This window comes from Triturus cristatus, chromosome 9, assembly GCF_964204655.1.
Source record: "Triturus cristatus chromosome 9, aTriCri1.1, whole genome shotgun sequence".
NCBI classification, from domain to species: domain Eukaryota; kingdom Metazoa; phylum Chordata; class Amphibia; order Caudata; family Salamandridae; genus Triturus; species Triturus cristatus.
The window spans coordinates 229779891-229801034 of record NC_140592.1 but is presented as its reverse complement, the minus strand read 5'-3'; the positions used below and the strand labels follow the sequence as shown (position 1 = coordinate 229801034).

Genomic DNA, 21144 nt, shown 5'->3' with positions numbered 1-21144 from the left:
GCATTTGACACAGTATAGTGGGATTTCCTGGATGGGGTTCTTCATCGGGCTGGTCTGGGGGAGGGGTTTCATCGTATGGTTCGGCTCCTCTACAATTCCCGACCACTCAGGTCAGGGTGAATGGGGTTCTGTCTCCAGTTTTCCCCATCGATCGCGGCATGCGCCATGGGTGCCCCTTGTCCCAGCTGCTGTTTGCCCTGGTGATTGAGCCCCTGGCGCTGCTCATACGGTGTGATGCTCAGGTGTGGGGCAGGCAGGGGGGAGCTGGTCTTGAGAACCGCATATTGTTATATGCGGAAGATATGCTCTTGTTCTTGAGTACCCGACATTGGTCTGGTCCCCGGTGTCTTAAACTTCTCCAGCTCTACGGTGAGCCATCTGGGCTCTGGGTTAATGAAAGCAAATCTTGCCTGGTAGAGATTAGAGGCGATGCTCTTGGGTGTCCTAAAATTCCCTCTCGGCATAACTCTTTTAAATATCTAGAGGTCTGCGTTTCTTCCATGCCCGACCTGGCCTGGGCACTTAACTTCCGAGGTCTGGACCTACGGCTCGATCATGACTTCAACCGCTGGGCCACACTCCCACTGAACCCAATGGGGCGCACGGCCCTCTTTAAAATGGGGTGCCTGCCACGCTATTTGTACGTGTTGAGCAACTATCCATACTTCATCTTCTGCAAATAGTTTCACTCCTTAACTGTGAAAATTACCAGATTTGTGTGGGCAGGGACTGACATAGAGTAGCGTACCATTCACTGTGTAAGTCTCCGTTTGACAGAGGTCTGGGCCTATCAGATATTTCTCTATGTTACTTGGCGGCACATCTGGTCCCAGTCAATGACTGGTTCATGGGGGGGTGGGACGACCCAGCTTATCGGTTGGAGATATATACGCTGGGGATGGATGGCATGCTTGATCTCCTATATGAAGCACGCGTATCACACACTTTGTCTTCCTGCACAGGAGTGTCTCTCACCTGTTGGAGGGCGGCTCTTCGCCTCACTGGTTGGTATCGCTGCCTCACTGGGATGGCTCCTTTATGGTGTGGAACATGGCTAAGTCAGTTGTCGGCTCTGGAGGGCTTCCTACCTTGGGATCGCCTTGGAATCTCCTATCCTGGGGATGTTTATACAGAGGGGAACATTATATCCTTTCAGGAGCTGAAAAGCAAGTACTGTTTGCATAACTCACAGTTTTCTGGTACCTTCAGCTACGCCGCGCTCTGTTAGCCCACAACCTTCTGGAGGACTCTTTGCCTGAGTATAGTCCGTTGGAGGCAAAGATCTTTCAAGGGAAGTTGGTTAAAAGGGCAGTATCCATGATTTAGCGATCACTGGTGATTTACGCTCCTGATGGCCTTGACAAAGCCCAGCAGCGAAGGGAAACCTGGGTGGGAGTGCTAGACGAAGTAGACTGGAGGGAGGCTTGCATGGCACCTAGGGAATTGGCGATCTCAATGCGGCTGCGTATGATTAATTTAAACTTTTTGCATGCAAAATATCTCATGCCAAAGCGCTTACAACTCATGCCTATCTATACAAATGCGATGAGCACTTCCGATGGCAGACTTCTATCACGTTGCCTGGGAATGTCCGGTGCTGCGACCATTCTGGGAAGAGGTGGGTCAAATACTCTCTTATGTCATCGGTCACTGTCTGGAGCTCACCCCTCGCATGGCTTTGCTTGGGTTGCTGGAGGAAGTGGGGGGCCCCAGAGCTATAGTGCATTCCTCAGGGTGGCCTGTTGGATTGCCAAACGGGATGTGGTCCGCGCATGAAAGCGGGAAAAGCCACCAACAATTGGGAGTTGGTGGGTAGGTGTGTGTAGGAGAGTAGGGTCTGCAATCCTATGATCACCCCAGATTTTTGCTTTTTGCTTCATTGGTTTACGACTTTTCCTGGCTGTGGGCCTGCTAATCAGACCCACAGCCTAGCTGTTCTCTCTCTAAAGTGACACATGTACCTTAGGTGCATTTACTAATTGGAACTGGGCCACCTTATCAGTCCCTGTATCAGCATACCTTAGGTATCCAGGGCCGAGGCGTACCCAGGGCCTACCAGGGGCTGCAGCATGTATTATGCCACTCCTGGCTGGCCACCCAAATCTGACACAACTGGCTGCACGACGGCTGGGGCAAGGTGGTGTAATCACCCTTTGCTTTAGGTATAGTATTCCTATATCTAACCCTAAACTGGACGCATGTATTCCTATCAGTCACTCCTATGGCAGGCCTTATCAATCCTGAAGGCAGAGTGCTTGGAATCATGGGAGATGGTGCTCGGGCGTGAGCTGAGCCCGTCTGCAGCTTGCGGAACCAAGTCCTAATAGCTGTTCCAGGATAACGCGTACCATATACTCTTGAAGTGCATTATAATCCTCGCGGTTATTTGCTAACTTTGGTATCGCATTATCAAAGCATGTCGAGTAAGGTGTCATACGAATTGGGATACTAGCCCCTCGCCAATTCTGGCGACGGGGTTAGCATTCCACCCTTCTAGAGGGACACGACATGCATGTAACTGTGAACCCCGGTTAAAGTTGACTCGAGCCTCAGCATCACAAAATGGATGCTGCCACCACAGACACAAGTCTGACCTCCTGCTGCTGGGAGTCCTTCCAGCGGGGAGAGCTTGGACAAAGGGTTTCCTGTCGGGGGCGGTGCCCGCGCCATCCCAGACAGGGTTTTGTGTATTCCAGGTAGGCAAGGCTGAGAGGAAGGTGACTGCAAGTGGCACCCCGGTGCTCACTGTGCATAGGCCGGCTTGAACCAGTTCCAGGGGCACCCCAGCCTCTGAGCCGGGGAGAGACCGGGCAAAGGAGAGGGGTGTAACCACCCCCCCCCCTGGTCCCACCCATAGGCAGGACCTAGTCACGGGCCAGCCCCTTTTCTTAGAATAAAGGTAGGAGCGGGCCCCCTTCCCAAATTGGATAATTCTGAATCTTGAACTACTTTCCACGAAAGGAACTCTTGAATTTTTCCGAAGACTCTCCCTTGTGGCTAAGGAGTAGCCACCCTGCACCAGCAGGCACCACCTAAGCGCTTGCGGTTTGCTGAACGTCCATCCTCCGGATCCAGACTGACCAGCTCGACGAGACCCGGGTTCCCTGCCATCTCTGACCTCTACCTGCATCATCAGCTCAGCTGAGATTCGTGGGTGTGACGAGACCTGCGGGACCGGCCATCATCAAAACCTGCACGCCGCTTGCCTAGCACGACCGCCGAGGGACCCTCGAGTGAGTGCTCCTGGGGTTTGAGAAGCCCCAACCCTGAGCAGCTCCAGCACCGAAGACCAGCCTCCCAGCATCCCCGAGATCTGCGTGGGGGGCCCTTCTGCTCTTTGCCGCTCACCGCGTTGTTCGGTTACTTGCCGTGGGCTAGTGGCCCTCCTAACGACGCACCACGACATTTCCGTCGCTGGTCTGGTTGCTCCAGACTGGCCTTGGCTCCCCTCCAATAGAGGAGCACCCCGGACCCCCCTGGTCCACTCCAGACGCCATCTTGACTCCACCGCGTGGGCTTGCCTTGCCAAGGGTTGTTGCCCAATCTTGGGTCCAGCATCGCCGACAGCAGACACCTTCGTGGGACAGCTCGCCCCCTTCTGCCTGGTCGCCGACAACGCCTCCTGCACCGAGGGACAGCAGAGTCCAGCGTCACCCACTCACCTGATCGCGGTGACTACCTCCGGTGCCATCCTGGCGCCACCTCAATCACTGGCTAGTGATTAAGAACTGAGTCCCCTCTGCTTTCAGGTTAACACCATCACCGATCCAGGCTTGGATCCCTCCTAATAACGACACTGGTCGCCTGCCAGCAACTTCTTCTTTCAGGCTCCTGAGACTACAACGAGGACTCCCGACATCTTGCTGAACCTCACGCAGCCGCAGCCTCTGGGCTAGGTAACTCGAGCATTTCGGTGCTCCATCGCAGGTTCGCTCTACAAGTGTCCAGCTCCTTTTTTGTTTAGTCCCACTGATCGGATCTTTCCGGAATCAGTAACTTTAGACTCTAACCATTCGCATTCCACTGTTAGTGTATATGGTTTCTCGTGCCCCTCGGGCATTTGTGTAAATTGTGCAACTTGAAGTATTTTCATAAGAGTTTTGTAGTGTGCTTAGCTCCCTGACTCATAAAGAGCCAGGGTAGTCTTGTTAGAAATAAATATCCTTTATTTTCATAACAACTTGTGTGGTGTCCTTTCACGTGGTGTTCAAAGGGTAAATGTGGTGGTAAAACAGCTGGCTTAACACGCCCTCTAGAGTTTAGCCTAAAGACTGCTCTTGTCCATGCTACTAGGATAGCTGGTCTATAAGGTTGACTTACAACCAATCATCAATAAGGGTCGTTTGGAATGATACACAGTGATCACTAGAATAGTGAGCACTACATATCAGGCCAACTTCTCACATTGGTGAGCAGCGGTTGGGATTTGAGCTTGCTGTGTTTTGCCACCCACGTATCCTAAGAACATCGGTTGAAAGATCACATAAGTACCCAGGTACATATAACTTAACTTAGAATACTCTGAGTTCTACTGAACCAGCTTTTGTAGTGTAACAGGGAGTAGCACACCCTGACTACAGCTCTTAGCAAGGGATCAGTAGGAAAACACATAGTGTAGGTAGGTGCATCACTTACACCTCACTAGAAAGCATGTCTAACCACGGAGAGTCTTCAGAGACTCCCCTAGTGGTCGTTGACCCTCCACAGGTCACGTCAAGATATGCAGCTCTTAGCTTCACGGAGATGAGACAACTGTGTGCCTCCAGGAAGCTAAACCAGGGTTCTAACCCTACCATCACATTTCTGATAGGTCTCTTAGAGACTTATGATGCGAGGAGGGCCTCTAGCACAGGCCCCCCTGATCAGGATGGGAACATGCCCCCCTTAGAGGGAACCCTTGGTGACCCAGACCTCGACCTCCATACAGAGGAGGATGACGAGGAGGAATTATCAGGAGACGAGGCAAACAAAGGTCCAGTAGTAGTCAGCAGGCTTACCAGGACCAACTTAAGCAGGCATGAGAATGGAACTGGGGGAGCCCCGGGCCCACGCTCAAGCAGGCCTAACCTTGGGAACGGACGAGCTAGGTCTCTCTCCAGAGGCTCTAACAGATCTGTTCGAACACATGTCTCTCAGGCATCTTCTCCGAGAGGAATGACGTCCCCTCAGAGAAGGGAGCATGAAGCGAAGATGAGGGAAGTCAATCTGAGGATCGAGCGGGAAGAACTTGCCCTCGCCAAAGAAAGACTTGCCTTTGCCCGAGAGCAGAAATTGAGTGGGTCAGACCCCACTGGTGGCAGCATTATCATTAGAGAGAAAGACAGGGGTATAGACACTAGACACCTGAGTAAAATAGTGCCCCCCTTTAAACAAGGGGACGACATCCACAAGTGGATAACTGCTTTGGAAAGGGCCTGCACTGTCCAGTGCGTCCCCCCAAGTCAGTGGGCAGCTATACTGTGGCTCTCCTTTGAAGGTAAAGGGCGAGACAAGCTCCTCACTACTAGAGCTGAGGATGCAAACAACTACCAAGTCCTGAAGAATACACTGATTGATGGGTTTGGCTTAACGACTGAGCAGTACAGGTTGCTGTTCAGAGACACCCAGAAGATTCAGTCTCAGGATTGGGCTGACTTTGTCGATTGTGCCACTAAGGCTTTGGAAGGCTGGTTGCTGGGTAGCAAGGTTACTGATTACACAGGATTGTACAATCTTATCATGAGAGAACAGATTTTAAACAACTGTCAGAACCAATTGTTGCATCAGCACCTTGTCGACTCGGATCTGACCTCTCCCCAAGAATTGGGAAAGAAGGCAGACAGATGGGTCAGAACAAGAGTCAAGCAGAACCAGACTCAGAACCAGGGTGGTCAGAAGAAAGCAGACCAAAAGGGTAGTAACAAGAACAAACAAAATGACCAGAAGTCTTCGACAGGTCCCCAACAAACCAAAGAGGGTGGGGGTCAGGCTTCACAGAAGAAGAAGACTCAGGAAGGCCAGTCAAAAAGGTGGTGCCAATACTGTAAAAGTAAGACTCACTGGTTTAGTGAGTGCACCAAGAAAGGAGGGCAAACTCCTGCCACTGCAGCCCCTAAGGCACCTGCACCCCCTAGTACAGTCAGCAGTGGTAGTGCGCCTCCCAAGGCATTAGTTGGGTTAACCTTGGGAACCGAGGGGGGTGACGACTTAGTCGGCACGCTCACTCTGGCCGTCCTTGTCTGTACAGGGGATATGGATATGTCCCCTGATGCCAGTCCCAATACTTTGGGCAAATACAGGCAGACGCCTTTGATCAATGGAAAAGTGGCTCAGGCCTACAGGGACACTTGTGCCAGTGTCACGATGGTGACACCTAACTTTGTGGACCCTGAACAGATCATGCTAGGTACCGATTACCTAGTGACCAATGCCAGCAATGTCACTACCAATCATAGTATGGCAGTTGTTGATTTCTCCTGGGGAGGGGTAAGTGGCCCAAAGAAAGTTGTGGTTAGTTCAGACCTCCCCGTAGAATGTCTGTTGGGCAATGATTTGGAAACGTCACAATGGTCAGAAGTGGAGCAGAGGACTCACATGGAAATGTTAGGCTTGCCAGCACATGTCCTTGCTGTTACCAGGTCACAGGCCAAAAGATGCCCCACTGAACAGGTGCTGGATCCTGGAAGAACGGACCAGACACCTTCCAAGAAAAGGAGCAGTAAGGGTAAGGCCTCGCCTTCCCCCTTGCCCCAGGTCGTGGATCAAGTCTCTGAGGAGGCTGACCTTAAAGAACTGAGGGAAACTGAGCCAAAAGAGCTTGAACCTGGTCAGGTTGAGTTTCTGGGCTCAGGGGGACCCTCCAGGGAAGACCTGGGGAAGGCACAGTTAGACTGCCCCTCACTTGAACCCCTCGGACAGCAGGCGGCTGCTGAGGCTGCAGGGAACGCCACAGGTACCCACAAAGTGTACTGGGACGATGGACTCCTGTACTCCGAGGCAAGAGACCCCAAACCTGGCGCGACCAGGAGGCTGGTCATCCCCTTGTCTCTGAGAGGTTTCCTTCTCACCTTGGCCCACGAGATTCCCCTTGCAGGTCACTTAGGCCGGAATAAGACTTGGGACAGAATTGTTCCACACTTTCACTGGCCCCACATGTCCGAAGATACGAAGGAGTTTTGCCGCTCCTGTGTCACTTGCCAAGCCAGTGGTAAGTCAGGTGGCACGACAAAGGCCCCCCTCATACCACTGCCGGTGGTGGGGGTTCCCTTTGAACGAGTGGGGATCGACATTGTCGGACCAATGGAACCCCAGACAGCATCAGGGCACAAATTTATACTGGTGGTGGTGGACCACGCCACCAGGTATCCTGAAGCTATTCCCCTTAGGACCACTACAGCACCTGTGGTGGCACGGGCCCTAGTTGGAGTGTTCTCCAGAGTGGGCTTCCCTAAGGAGGTTGTCTCAGACAGAGGTGCAAACTTTATATCGGGATATCTGACTGCAATGTGGAAGGAGTGTGGCGTCAACTACAAGTTCACCACACCCTATCACCCACAATGCAATGGGCTTGTTGAGAGATTCAACAGGACCCTAAAAGGGATGATTCACGGACTACCTGAAAAGCTTCGGCGGAGATGGGATGTCCTGATACCCTGCCTCTTGTTCGCCTACAGAGAGGTCCCGCAGAAGGGGGTTGGCTACAGCCCTTTTGAACTTCTGTTCGGACATCCTGTAAGGGGACCCCTTTGTTTGGTAAAGGAAGGATGGGAGAGACCTCTCAGAAAGCCGGCATCAAACATTGTGGACTATGTGCTCGGTCTCCGCTCGCGGATGGCCGAGTACATGGAAAAGGCATCTAAAAACCTGGAGGCGAGCCAAGAATTACAAAAAGCTTGGCACGACCAAAAGGCTGTCCTGACTGTGTATCAGCCTGGACAGAAGGTGTGGGTGCTGGAGCCAGTGGCCCCGGCAGCACTCAAAGACAAATGGTCTGGGCCCCACACGATCATTGAGCAAAAGGGAGAGGTCACCTACTTGGTAGACCTGGGAACTCCCCGGAGCCCCCACAGGGTGCTCCACGTAAACAGGCTCAAGGCATATGTCGACAGGGAGGGCATGGGCTTGCTCATGGCCACAGATGAGGGACAGGAGGAGGAGAGTGACCCTCTCCCGGACCTGCTCTCTCAGAACCCTGACGATGGGTCAGTAGATGGTGTTGTCTTTTGTGGCAGCCTCTCTGGACATCAACAAAAGGATTGTAAACAGGTTCTTCAATCCTTCCGACATATGTTCTCTCTGACACCCAGTCAGACCAATTGGTGTACCCATGAGGTCGACACTGGGGACAGTCTGCCCGTAAAGAGTAAAATCTATCAACAGCCTGATCACGTCAGAGACTGCATGAAGACAGAGGTGCAGAAAATGTTGGAGCTGGGAGTCATTGAGCCCTCGGACAGCCCCTGGGCTAGTCCCGTAGTTCTCGTGCCGAAACCTCACACCCAGGGCGGTAAGAAAGAGATGAGGTTTTGCGTGGACTACAGAGGCCTCAATGCAGTCACTAAGACTGATGCCCACCCAATACCAAGAGCGGATGAACTTATAGACAGGTTGGCTTCTGCCAACTACTTAAGTACATTCGACCTGACAGCTGGGTATTGGCAAATCAGGTTAGCTGAGGACGCCAAGCCCAAAACAGCATTTTCTACCCCTGGTGGGCATTATCAGTTCGTGGTACTGCCCTTTGGTTTGAAGAATGCACCTGCCACCTTCCAAAGGCTGGTGAATCAAGTTCTCACCGGGTTGGACGACTTCTGTGCAGCATACCTCGACGATATAGCTGTCTTTAGCTCCACCTGGGAGGATCACCTGGTCCACCTGAGGAAAGTGTTAGAGGCACTGCAAAAGGCAGGTCTCACTATCAAGGCAACTAAGTGCCAGATAGGGCAGACACAGGTTGTATACCTGGGCCACCTTGTAGGTGGAGGCCAGGTTCAGCCATTGGAGAGCAAGATACAGGCCATCCAGGACTGGGCTCCTCCAACCACCCAGACTCAGGTTCGAGCTTTCTTGGGCCTGACTGGATATTACAGGAAATTTGTCAGAAATTATGGATCCATTGTGACCCCACTTAATGACCTGACAAGTAAAAAAATGCCAAAGAAAGTTCAGTGGACAGCAAGCTGTCAAAAGGCATTCGATGACCTAAAGCAGGCCATGTGCACAGCACCTATCCTAAAGAGTCCAGACTACTCCAAAACATTCATTGTCCAAACAGATGCTTCTGAGTTGGGTGTGGGAGCTGTTCTATCTCAGCTGAATTTTGACGGTCATGACCAGCCCATTGCTTTTATTAGCAGACGGCTGACCCCCAGAGAGAAGAATTGGTCAGCCATTGAGAGGGAGGCCTTTGCTGTGGTTTGGGCCCTGAAGAAGTTGAGGCCATACTTGTTTGGCACTCACTTCAAGATTCAGACCGACCATAAGCCCCTCTTGTGGCTAAATCAGATGAAGGGTGAAAACCCCAAACTACTTAGGTGGTCCATTTCCCTACAGGGGATGGACTTTATAGTGGAGCATAGACCTGGCACTGATCATGGCAATGCAGATGGGCTCTCCAGGTACTTCCACTTAGAGCAAGAAGACTCACCTGGTCAAGGTTAGCTTATTGTCCCAAAGTTTGGGGGGGGGTCATGTAGGAGAGTAGGGTCTGCAATCCTATGATCACCCCAGATTTTTGCTTTTTGCTTCATTGGTTTACGACTTTTCCTGGCTGTGGGCCTGCTAATCAGACCCACAGCCTAGCTGTTCTCTCTCTAAAGTGACACATGTACCTTAGGTGCATTTACTAATTGGAACTGGGCCACCTTATCAGTCCCTGTATCAGCATACCTTAGGTATCCAGGGCCGAGGCGTACCCAGGGCCTACCAGGGGCTGCAGCATGTATTATGCCACCCCTGGCTGGCCACCCAAATCTGACACAACTGGCTGCACGACGGCTGGGGCAAGGTGGTGTAATCACCCTTTGCTTTAGGTATAGTATTCCTATATCTAACCCTAAACTGGACGCATGTATTCCTATCAGTCACTCCTATGGCAGGCCTTATCAATCCTGAAGGCAGAGTGCTTGGAATCATGGGAGATGGTGCTCGGGCGTGAGCTGAGCCCGTCTGCAGCTTGCGGAACCAAGTCCTAATAGCTGATCCAGGATAACGCGTACCATATACTCTTGAAGTGCATTATAATCCTCGCGGTTATTTGCTAACTTTGGTACCGCATTATCAAAGCATGTCGAGTAAGGTGTCATACGAATTGGGATACTAGCCCCTCGCCAATTCTGGCAACGGGGTTAGCATTCCACCCTTCTTGAGGGACACGACATGCATGTAACTGTGAACCCCGGTTAAAGTTGACTCGAGCCTCAGCATCACAAAATGGATGCTGCCACCACAGACACAAGTCTGACCTCCTGCTGCTGGGAGTCCTTCCAGCGGGGAGAGCTTGGACAAAGGGTTTCCTGTCGGGGGCGGTGCCCGCGCCATCCCAGACAGGGTTTTGTGTATTCCAGGTAGGCAAGGCTGAGAGGAAGGTGACTGCAAGTGGCACCCCGGTGCTCACTGTGCATAGGCCGGCTTGAACCAGTTCCAGGGGCACCCCAGCCTCTGAGCCGGGGAGAGACCAGGCAAAGGAGAGGGGTGTAACCACCCCCCCCCCTGGTCCCACCCATAGGCAGGACCTAGTCACAGGCCAGCCCCTTTTCTTAGAATAAAGGTAGGAGCGGGCCCCCTTCCCAAATTGGATAATTCTGAATCTTGAACTACTTTCCACGAAAGGAACTCTTGACTTTTTCCGAAGACTCTCCCTTTTGGCTAAGGAGTAGCCACCCTGCACCAGCAGGCACCACCTAAGCGCTTGCAGTTTGCTGCACGTCCATCCTCCGGATCCAGACTGACCAGCTCGACGAGACCCGGGTTCCCTGCCATCTCTGACCTCTACCTGCATCATCAGCTCAGCTGAGATTCGTGGGTGTGACGAGACCTGCGGGACCGGCCATCATCAAAACCTGCACGCCGCTTGCCTAGCACGACCGCCGAGGGACCCTCGAGTGAGTGCTCCTGGGGTTTGAGAAGCCCCAACCCTGAGCAGCTCCAGCACCGAAGACCAGCCTCCCAGCATCCCCGAGATCTGCGTGGGGGGCCCTTCTGCTCTTTGCCGCTCACCGTGTTGTTCGGTCACTTGCCGTGGGCTAGTGGCCCTCCTAAAGACGCACCACGACATTTCCGTCGCTGGTCTGGTTGATCCAGACTGGCCTTGACTCCCCTCCAATAGAGGAGCACCCCGGACCCCCCTGGTCCACTTCAGACGCCATCTTGACTCCACCGCGTGGGCTTGCCTTGCCAAGGGTTGTTGCCCAATCTTGGGTCCAGCATCGCCGACAGCAGACACCTTCGTGGGACAGCTCGCCCCCTTCTGCCTGGTCGCCGACAACGCCTCCTGCACCGAGGGACAGCAGAGTCCAGCGTCACCCACTCACCTGATCGCGGTGACTACCTCCGGTGCCATCCTGGCGCCACCTCAATCACTGGCTAGTGATTAAGAACTGAGTCCCCTCTGCTTTCAGGTTAACACCATCACCGATCCAGGCTTGGATCCCTCCTAATAACGACACTGGTCGCCTGCCAGCAACTTCTTCTTTCAGGCTCCTGAGACTACAACGAAGACTCCCGACATCTTGCTGAACCTCACGCAGCCGCAGCCTCTGGGCTAGGTAACTCGAGCATTTCGGTGCTCCATCGCAGGTTCGCTCTACAAGTGTCCAGCTCCTTTTTCGTTTAGTCCCACTGATCGGATCTTTCCGGAATCAGTAACTTTAGACTCTAACCATTCGCATTCCACTGTTAGTGTATATGGTTTCTCGTGACCCTCGGGCATTTGTGTAAATTGTGCAACTTGAAGTATTTTCATAAGAGTTTTGTAGTGTGCTTAGCTCCCTGATTTATAAAGAGCCAGGGTAGTCTTGTTATCAATAAATATCCTTTATTTTCATAACAACTTGTGTGGTGTCCTTTCACGTGGTGTTCAAAGGGTAAATGTGGTGGTAAAACAGCTGGCTTAACACGCCCTCTAGAGTTTAGCCTAAAGACTGCTCTTGTCCATGCTACTAGGATAGCTGGTCTATAAGGTTGACTTACAACCAATCATCAATAAGGGTCGTTTGGAATGATACACAGTGATCACTAGAATAGTGAGCACTACATATCAGGCCAACTTCTCACAGTGTGGACTGGTGCACCCATCAAGAAAAGCCAGTCTTCGAGGCGATTGGCTGCCCCCAGAATCATGTGCCGATGTGGAGAAAATGGTGTGATTATTATGGGCTGTCGATTTGAAATGGTAATGTTGTATCTCTCATGTACCCAATCCTGTCACAATGTCACTCATGTATTTTGTTCATATTTTGCACTGTGTGAAAAGCTATCATGCTGTAAAACCTCAATAAAGTTGGTTATAGAAAAAGGGAGAAACAGAAAGACAAACATTGGATTGTTGGAGCAGAAAACTTATAGCGGCCATTTATAAGTCCTGAGCCACTCCATTGTCTTCAATGGAGCTCTCAACATTCCCTGTTCTAATCTGGGATATTTCTCCTTGTATTAGATGTTACTGAGTAACTTTTATATCTGCCTGAGTCTGCTCCTGAATCTGTGGTGTTCAACGCTTGAGGGATAAACTTAAAGTACATGGATCTTGTAATGTCCTTTGGTAGTTCTGAATCTGCTGCATTTTAGAATTACCTCAGTACTCTCAGTGACAGACAATCCTTTTGATGCAAATGCCTCACGACTCGCAGTTAAGTGTCCTTGCTGGCATTCAAATGCTTAAAGTTCTCACTAAAGACTTCTGGATCTTACTCTTAGTGACATGTTTTTATTCTACAGATGATTTGAGCAAAAGAGGGTTTTGTTGGAGGAAATATTGATGCGACCTAGTTGGGTACTACTGGCAGTTGCTCTCAGTGACACTTTTCTTTGCAAAGGAGACCGGGAAGGAAAAAGAATGTAGTCTACAGTGTACCAGGAGGAAGGCCCTGGATTTCAGTCATTTTGACAACTCAGCAACAATGGAAAAAGGGCAAGAAAGTGGTGGTGGGAGCATAGCATGAAGAGTGTATCACTTTTTAGGTCTCCCCTACCAGATAGCTTTTGGCTGTCTGTAGACAAAAGCCTGTTGTGGACCACACCAAAATCTCACTGTGGGTAAGGACCATCCCAGAACTTACTATTGGTTGGCTTTATTAAAACTCCCATTTGCTTGCTTCTTTTTCAATGCCATGCCTTCTTCCTCTATTTGTCCCTCCATTGGAACATAGCCAAGCCTATTCACCATCCTTTTGATTGTCTGACTTGTATCCTTCCACTGCTCAAATTTAGGGAACTAGTTTTTTCTTTTTCATTAAGCACTACATGAGATTGTATGTGTTTTCTTGTTCCAGCTTGTCTGCTGCTTACCTCCACCTCAGATATCTGCACCCAGTTGCTTGTCCTTCCTCTGTGTCTCTGTTGCTCCCGTACCACTCATGGGCCTGCAAACAGATATTTTAAATTCATTTTATTTTTTTAGTGTGGCCGGCAGCTTCCATCTGATGCCTGGCCACTCTGTATTTTTTTTTAACTTTAAAGCAACTGCATTGGCCCATTGCCCTGCCAACTCCCCAGAGATTTCCCTGCCTCCCTGCTCCTCTCCTTCTTTCCTCCCTTGCTACCCCATTTCTCGCAGTAATTTCAATTATTTGTATTTCTTTATATTTTAGTGTCTTTATTTATTTATTTTTTAAGGGCCCAGCTTCTGCAATTTAGTGTCACACTGCTCTGCTATCCAAAAAGCGCTTTGATGCTGCTAAAATGTCATTATTTATTTACTTCTCTATGTGACGTATGCCAATCTAGAGCTATACATTTTAAAAAATGGCACCCATGTCAATCATAGGAGCCTGGTGATGCATGCACATACATATTTCATCATTTTTGCGCGCACCTACAAAATGATGTGGCCAGCATCAGTTGCTTGGTCATTGCACCTTTTTTTTGACAATGCTGCCCAGCATCGGCAATAATCACTATGCCTGTTTTCTAACTCTGCACAGCATCGGCAAAAGGCATTGAAAACCCAATAGGTCAACAAGGAGAGATTTAATGGATGTGACATTGGTTGTTAGGAAATCTTGTCTAATCTCACCCTTGAAAGACACATACAGACAGGCTATGATCGATAAATGAAAGCAGGTATGCACCACTGCATAGACACTTCACACCACCTGTTTATGAAAGGTCAAAGGAGTTTTGGGGTTGCAGAGCAATTGACTTAAGTTTTTCTTTTAAAGGCACTTTAACGAATTATTCCTCTTAAATGCTGCTGCATAATCTGTTATGTTTTATATTCTCTTTTCATGGCTTTGGCATGCGAGCATGCATATGCATGTCCATGTGAATGTGATTTGCACCAACAGGAACTCTCGCTTTTAGCCTTACAAAGATTATTAAACATCATTTTGATGAGGTCATGCACCTGTACTCTAGTTTGGACACCCTATTTAGTTTGGGATGTCACTATTGTCATTTTAGTGATGATTCATAATTTCTTTTTTACCCAGTACCCGAATGTTCTGAAACTATTGGCGTGTAAAACTACATTCAAAGCAATTGTAACTACCGCTTGCTGGTTGAATGAGCTCAGCTTTCTGCTGCCTGTGGAGCCTTAAACTCCGTGTTTTGGTTGTAAAACACAACAAAGTGCAAGTGTGCATATTTTTTTCTTACGAGGCCTCTGCCCACCCCCGTTGGCTCTGCCCACTTCCATGGCTCAACCAATGTCCACCACTGGCAATGCCCACTTCCACCACTGGAAGCACCCACTGCCTTCATCGACAATGCTCAAAGCTAGATTGTAGTAGGTAGCAAGGCAAACAAATCTGCCTGCCTGACAGCGGGAAGAAAGGGGTTCTTCCTCAAACAAATGTTGATCACGTGTGGCCAAGTAATGCAGTTTGCAGCCCACTTTTCACTTAAATTTGCTTAAACTCCATTGATTATTAAAGAACCCTCTGAAATGGCAGTCAGAAAACATTCCAGTACTTTCATGGTACACATTGGCGGAAGGGCAAGAGTGGGGGTACGGGAAGTCAAGTAGTCTGGTGCGCAGATATTTTGGAGAAGTTGGATTTGTTGTGGAATATTTCATGCACTGGTGCTGGAGACCAGAGAGAGACACCGCACAGCATGGGACATCCAGCACCAGAATTAAAATTCAGTCATGCTTCCCAGCGACTTCCCGTCAATGCTCCACACTTTGCCTTTAAGTGGAGGAATGCAAGTTGCATGAGTACAACGTACATTGGCAGCATGCATAGCTTAACCAGATGTTGTGGGCATGCTTGGCTAGAACTGTGGCTCGGTGCTGTATTTGACGAGAGCAGCTCTCAGAAAGGTCAGTGCAAGGTGAAGCCAGGTGCAATATTATTGTGGTAGGTGCAGGACATTACAGTGATAATAATGCACGTTGCACCTGTGTGGCGGGGTGCTTGGGTAAGTTTGCTGCCTAATAGTCACGTATACAGTATGACAGTGACAAACATCTTCAGACAGTTTAAAACAGCAATGCACACAAAACACACCTACAAACCACCAGACCTCCATATCCAGGCACCGACATACACTTACAGAGACTACTTTCTAAAGAGACTTGACATTACATTGCCTTCTAATGAGACTGATCAAATCATTATGTTATTGACACAAGTATGCTGATTGGCTGCTTCTTTACAAGAAAAACGATGCTGCCCTCAGCTGCCCACCAAGAACACAAAAGTGATCCCAAGATGTCTTCCAGGACAGAGAGTTAGTGGTACAAGTTTCATTGGAATGAAAGTGTGCGCCCTGAGATTCCCGGGATGTATGTTCTTCACAGTGCAAGAGTGTGCATGGTCACAGTGAATGAGGGCAGTGGTGGTTTACACCTTGTCATGTGAAATATGAGTGCTGCCATCCCGAAAATGGTTTCAGTCAGACATATTTTAAAGCATGGGCAAAATGAGCAATTTCCCTGGGCCTCCAACCTCAGAAGGGCACCCTGGGAAAGTTAATTTTCTCTCTGTTTGACCACTTATCTAACCCATTTCTCTACACAAACCTCTCCCACTCTCTGCTTACCGCTACCTCGCACTTTGTCTCACAACGCTGTGTAATTTTAAGGAGCAAGACATATTTCAACAGTTTTTGAGTAACCCTGTTAAAGTTAACATTACATTTAGAGTTGTTTGGAATTATTTGGGCTTGAAGTAACAGAAAATGAGTATTAAAATGTAAAATTATTCTTTACAAAGCTCACTATATATGTCTTACCCGAGGTCTCCAAGATCCTTAAATTGACAGATAGTCCCTTTACTCCATTGTCCTAAGTGTAATCAGTACTGTGTTTATTATGACACAGTGGACAGTATCGTATACAATGATTACTGTGAGCACTAAGTTCTTCACCAAAACAGTTTTTGTCGGACCATTGGCATAGCTAGACCTTTTACCGCCCTTGGCGGTCCCTGTGTTTGCTGCCCGAGGCAGCAAACACAGGTGATAGCGATCCGTCTATTTGCCGTCCGCGACAGGCTCAGGTAAGAGCGGGGGAAGGCACCCCCAAAACTCATGCCGCCTGGGCGGACCACCCCCTCTCTTGCTACACCACTGCGTTTGACTTGTTTCTTAAGTTTTTGAAGAGAGGAGCATGCAGCGGGCGGCCAGCACAGGTAAGCGCTGTTGGGGCAGGGTATGGCAGGGGGGAAGCCGACAGACGACGGAATATGTATTATTTATTTATTTAATTATACCTATTCCATCGTCTGTCGACTTCCCCCCTCTCCCACCCTGCGCGCCACACCGTGTTTACCTGTGCCAGCCGCCGCTGGGAGCATGACTATGTTATCACCTCAGACAGTGATAAGTGTTTGCATACCTTGTGACCTTTGAAGTTATGTGCTGCTTTTGGCTGGAAGTGTAGCAGTATTTATGGACATATCTAAAGTAAGCAACAGAACATAACACAATAGCAACATAACAACACATTTAAAATATAAGAGGGCACGTCACAACAATACAGAACAGAATGCAGCACAACTACTTCCGTCAATACAACAATATCATAGTGCATTAATGCAGCACAAAAACATAGCAGCATACAAAAACAGCATTCATCACCAACACAACAAAATACTACCCAATAAATATGGTCAAACATTCTTGTCGTACATTACCATCTCCATAATCCTTTTTTTCCATTATAGGATTGTAAAAAGTATTTGGAGCAAGCACTGCCTAGATTTAGATCCAAGGGAACGAAATAGCACCAGTTAACTAGAACTGCTGAATTTCAGTGTTTTTTTAGAGTTTTAGATGTTACTGAGATTTTCACCTAACTATAAACTCACTTTAACCTTTGTTTTTTCAGTGAAAAAAAATATATATATATATATATTTTATTTTTTGACAAATTAAGCAAATATGACCAAAGTTGTCTTGTTAAACAATAAAATAAGTTCTTTATTTCCACACTAATCTGATTGATACACTGAACTGTGAAATAGTAAACATTTTTAGGAGTCTTAGGGGCATATCAACAAGGGCTTTATCTCTGCTTTTTTGGCTTTAAAAGCCAAAAAAGCAGAGATAAAACTAGCACCCTATCAACAACAGGGTGCTAACACGCAAATTTGCATGTTAGCACCCTTTTACTCTACGCTTCCCCTTGCATCTCTAATGAGATGCAAAGGGGGCGTTCCAGAGTAAAATAATAGGAAAAATGTCGCTAAGCGACATTTCTCCTATTATTAAGAATGTCGCTAACCCTGTTAGAGACAAAAAAAGCAGCGCTAACCGCGGCTAACGCTGCTTTTTTACGTCTACTAATTTTCAGACTTAGCCATGATATCCTATGGAAGGAGGATATCATGGCTAAGTTTGCCTGTCCCTATCAACAAGGTAACGTGTGATTATCGCTGGGTTTCCAGCGATAATCTCACGTTAGCCTGTTAGCGTGTAGATTTTTATCACTATTGAGATAAGCGTTGCTAATAGCACGCTATCTCAGCGATAAAAATTCACGCTAGCCGGCGATAATTATCCTCACGCTAATAGCGCTGAGCGATAATTATCGCCGGTTGTTGTTGATATGCCCCTCAAGGCTTTTTTCATTTTTGTTCGCTCAACACGACTTGGGGTACCACTTGATTACTGTTTATCGCGCAGGGTGTTTCAGCACCCTGGGCCAGCCTGCAGCCAGCCATTTTTAAAAACACGTTTCTTAAAACTGCAGAGGACCTGTAGTCGTGACTCTGAGCTTCCTGGTTCACTGAGAATGGCCTTTGTTTTTGAATCTGTAATCAAAGCAGCAACAAACAGACGGGTCATTTCCTCCAGATTACATAGTGACGGAAGGAGCCTGCGCTTGTTTGGTTCCCACTTCCAGTGCCTCATATTTATAGACTACTGAAGGCGTTCTTGTCGGGAGACCGAGCCTTCTGTGCGGCTGGAGTACGGTACTATGGCTCCAAGGTAAGAAGAGATCGCTTTATTCAGATATGTTTTACTAAATTGGCTTAGATTTTAATCTCTATACTTTCTGAGTTTTTGTTTTAGGTCATATAGTTTTTTTTTTTTATCCAGGTAGGGACTTTCAAGAGCTAAAAACAGGCTATGAGAAGTGTGACGCCTTTTCTCGAATCGAGTAAATTATTCGTTTCCATGGCTAATTATTTTGATGGATTTACGTTTTGACATTTCCTACAGCATGCTGCGCCTGCTTCTGTTTTCAGATAAAGTTAAAAATAAAGTGTATTGTTAAAAGTGCTAAAGCAGCTGTCGACCTAATGCTTTTTTAGCTTATTAGAGTTAGGTGGAAATAAAAACTCTCCCTACGCCTGGAGAGACGTTCTAATCCCGTAGGAGAATCCAAAGGTGGGATTACTGCTTCCATAATACCCCTATTTTGAGAAATTTACAGGCGGGTTTAGCACTTTCTCCAGAACCCTGAGGAGTTTCCATTGGGACCCAACGCTAAATCTGTCGGAGGGTTCTGATGTAGCATTGTCAGCAAAAGCTTCTACGACTAGCGTGCGATTTAACCTTATTCTGAGCAGAGACATTATCCTGAGAGATGCTACATGAAGGCTCGATTAGCACAGTTGGCACCTGGCACGAGCCACCACTTGAGCTAGCTCCCCCGAGAAGGATCTGAGAGCTTTGTCCTTCAATGTTATGTAATGACTGGCGCCGCAGGCGCTGCGGCGGGCACGAAACTCATTAACGCTCTTCCACTGAGGACCCTTTCATCAGAAACCTTGTTGTCCTTTGTAAACGTGGCATGGACATGGAGGTCTGCCAGTTCCATTTAAATGGCCAGCAATGTGTGCATAATGAGACTGGCAGTGCCAACTGTTAAAACAACAAGATATTACTCCCTGAACGGCCATTGACATTCGTTGCTGTTGTTTGCCTGGGGTCCAGATGGACCATCACTCTTCAATGTTTTGGTGGCATTGTTTGAAACAACATTTTTAATTATGTAAATCTCTTGTGTAGAGAGCGTTTGTAGTGCTTGAGAATCGTGTCATAAGGGCCAGGCGAATGTTGCGGTATGTCTGGATCCTCCTTATCCTCTGATGATGATACTAAAGCCCTGAGGTTTGCTATGGGCGAATATGAGCTTTAAAATATACATGTTTTGTTATGTTTGGGTTTGTATGGTTGCATTAACATCATCAGACAGAAGACCTTAATGTACAACATCAGTCCTACGATGGTCATCATCAAATACGTAGGAGTACAGTATTTTTTTTCATGGGACAAACTGAATTAAATAGAAAGTTTAAAGGCTAAGCAGATTAATTTATATGGTCTAATTTTTAACCATCATATTTTGACCCACAGCAAGAGAAAGAAAGATAGAAAAAAGAGGGAAAGAAAGATGGAACAGTGATAAGGGGAGAATGCAGGGATGAAAATCTGCAAGAGTGAGCTAAAGAGACATGAAGTGCAGGGTGGTGGAAGAAAGAGGCATGAGATGAAATCAAGACTAGGTAGTCTTGGAATTTTGGCAACCACAGCATTCTGCAGCACTGGTGGCGGGCGCCTGAGAAAAAAAGGGGTGATTCTTTCTCATATTTTTAGATACACTATGCTTAAAGAGGGCAATGTGCTCTTTAGGGTTACCTGGTGCGCAGAGTCCACAGTCTGTGGGCCTTTGAATATTTTGGGCTGTTGTATTTACTGGGAGCATTATACTATCAGGACATATGATACTTACTATAGGGATTGTTCATAGTGAGGTAGTTCTGCTTACCAGAGTCAGTGTGAGTACTGTCAAGCTTTGTGCAATCCAGGCAACATATGTTCACTTGGGAGTCTGAACAATCAGAGGTCACTGAACTAACTGGTACACTGTGCTTACTTGCTCCTGCTATAATATTGAATTCAGGCCAACTTCGCCTTTTATCCTTTTGTGGTGGATACACTGTGTGCCATTAAACTGGGTATTGTCAACCCTGGTATGTTCACCACATAAAAGTAAACAACTTAAGGTATTGAGTGTTACACAGAAACAAGCGACTGTTATCACTAGTGTGGTAAGAATATGACACTTTACTCCGCACTTTACAACGCGTGCTATTACCCCCCATGTTTTACTCTGCAACAACTTTTACAACACAGGGCTTTACACTGCAAGTCATTACAATGCCTTCTCCATTACAACGCAATTTACTATTCTAACTCCACCGGAGCGTTGTAATGGGGAATGCGTTGTAATGGCTTGCGGTGTAAAGTCCTGCACTGTAAAAGTTGCTGTGGAGTAAAAAGTGCAGGGTAATAACATGCGTTGTAACACAGTCGGTGTAAAGGATGTTTACCGTGTGGTAACTATTAACAGTGATATGCCAGACCCCTGTTGTGCGCTGATTAGATGTGGTCTACAAATATCGTTAGTTGTTTCACGAGCCTCATGTAATTGGAAACATAATCATAAACAAAAATTCATACATGTTGAGGGTCTATGGGCTAAATCTCTTTATACATTGGTGTGTTAAACTGGTCATCCACCACTACATAAGCGATTTCCTACTGCCCCAG

General features: G+C 48.0%; 1 protein-coding gene across 3 annotated transcripts in view; it reads left to right on the top strand.

Moving 5' to 3' along the window:
• Nucleotides 1-21144, top strand: part of FRMD4B (FERM domain containing 4B) — a 558786-nt gene that overhangs the window by 194754 nt on the left and 342888 nt on the right. The window contains exon 1 of one of the 3 annotated variants that reach the window (XM_085624791.1): nucleotides 18486-18573. The exons of the other annotated variants lie outside the window; for them this stretch is intronic. The gene's annotated coding sequence lies outside the window, so the exon portion shown is untranslated. Of the gene's footprint in view, nucleotides 1-18485; nucleotides 18574-21144 lie in introns of those variants that run through there. 3 annotated transcript variants of the gene reach the window in all.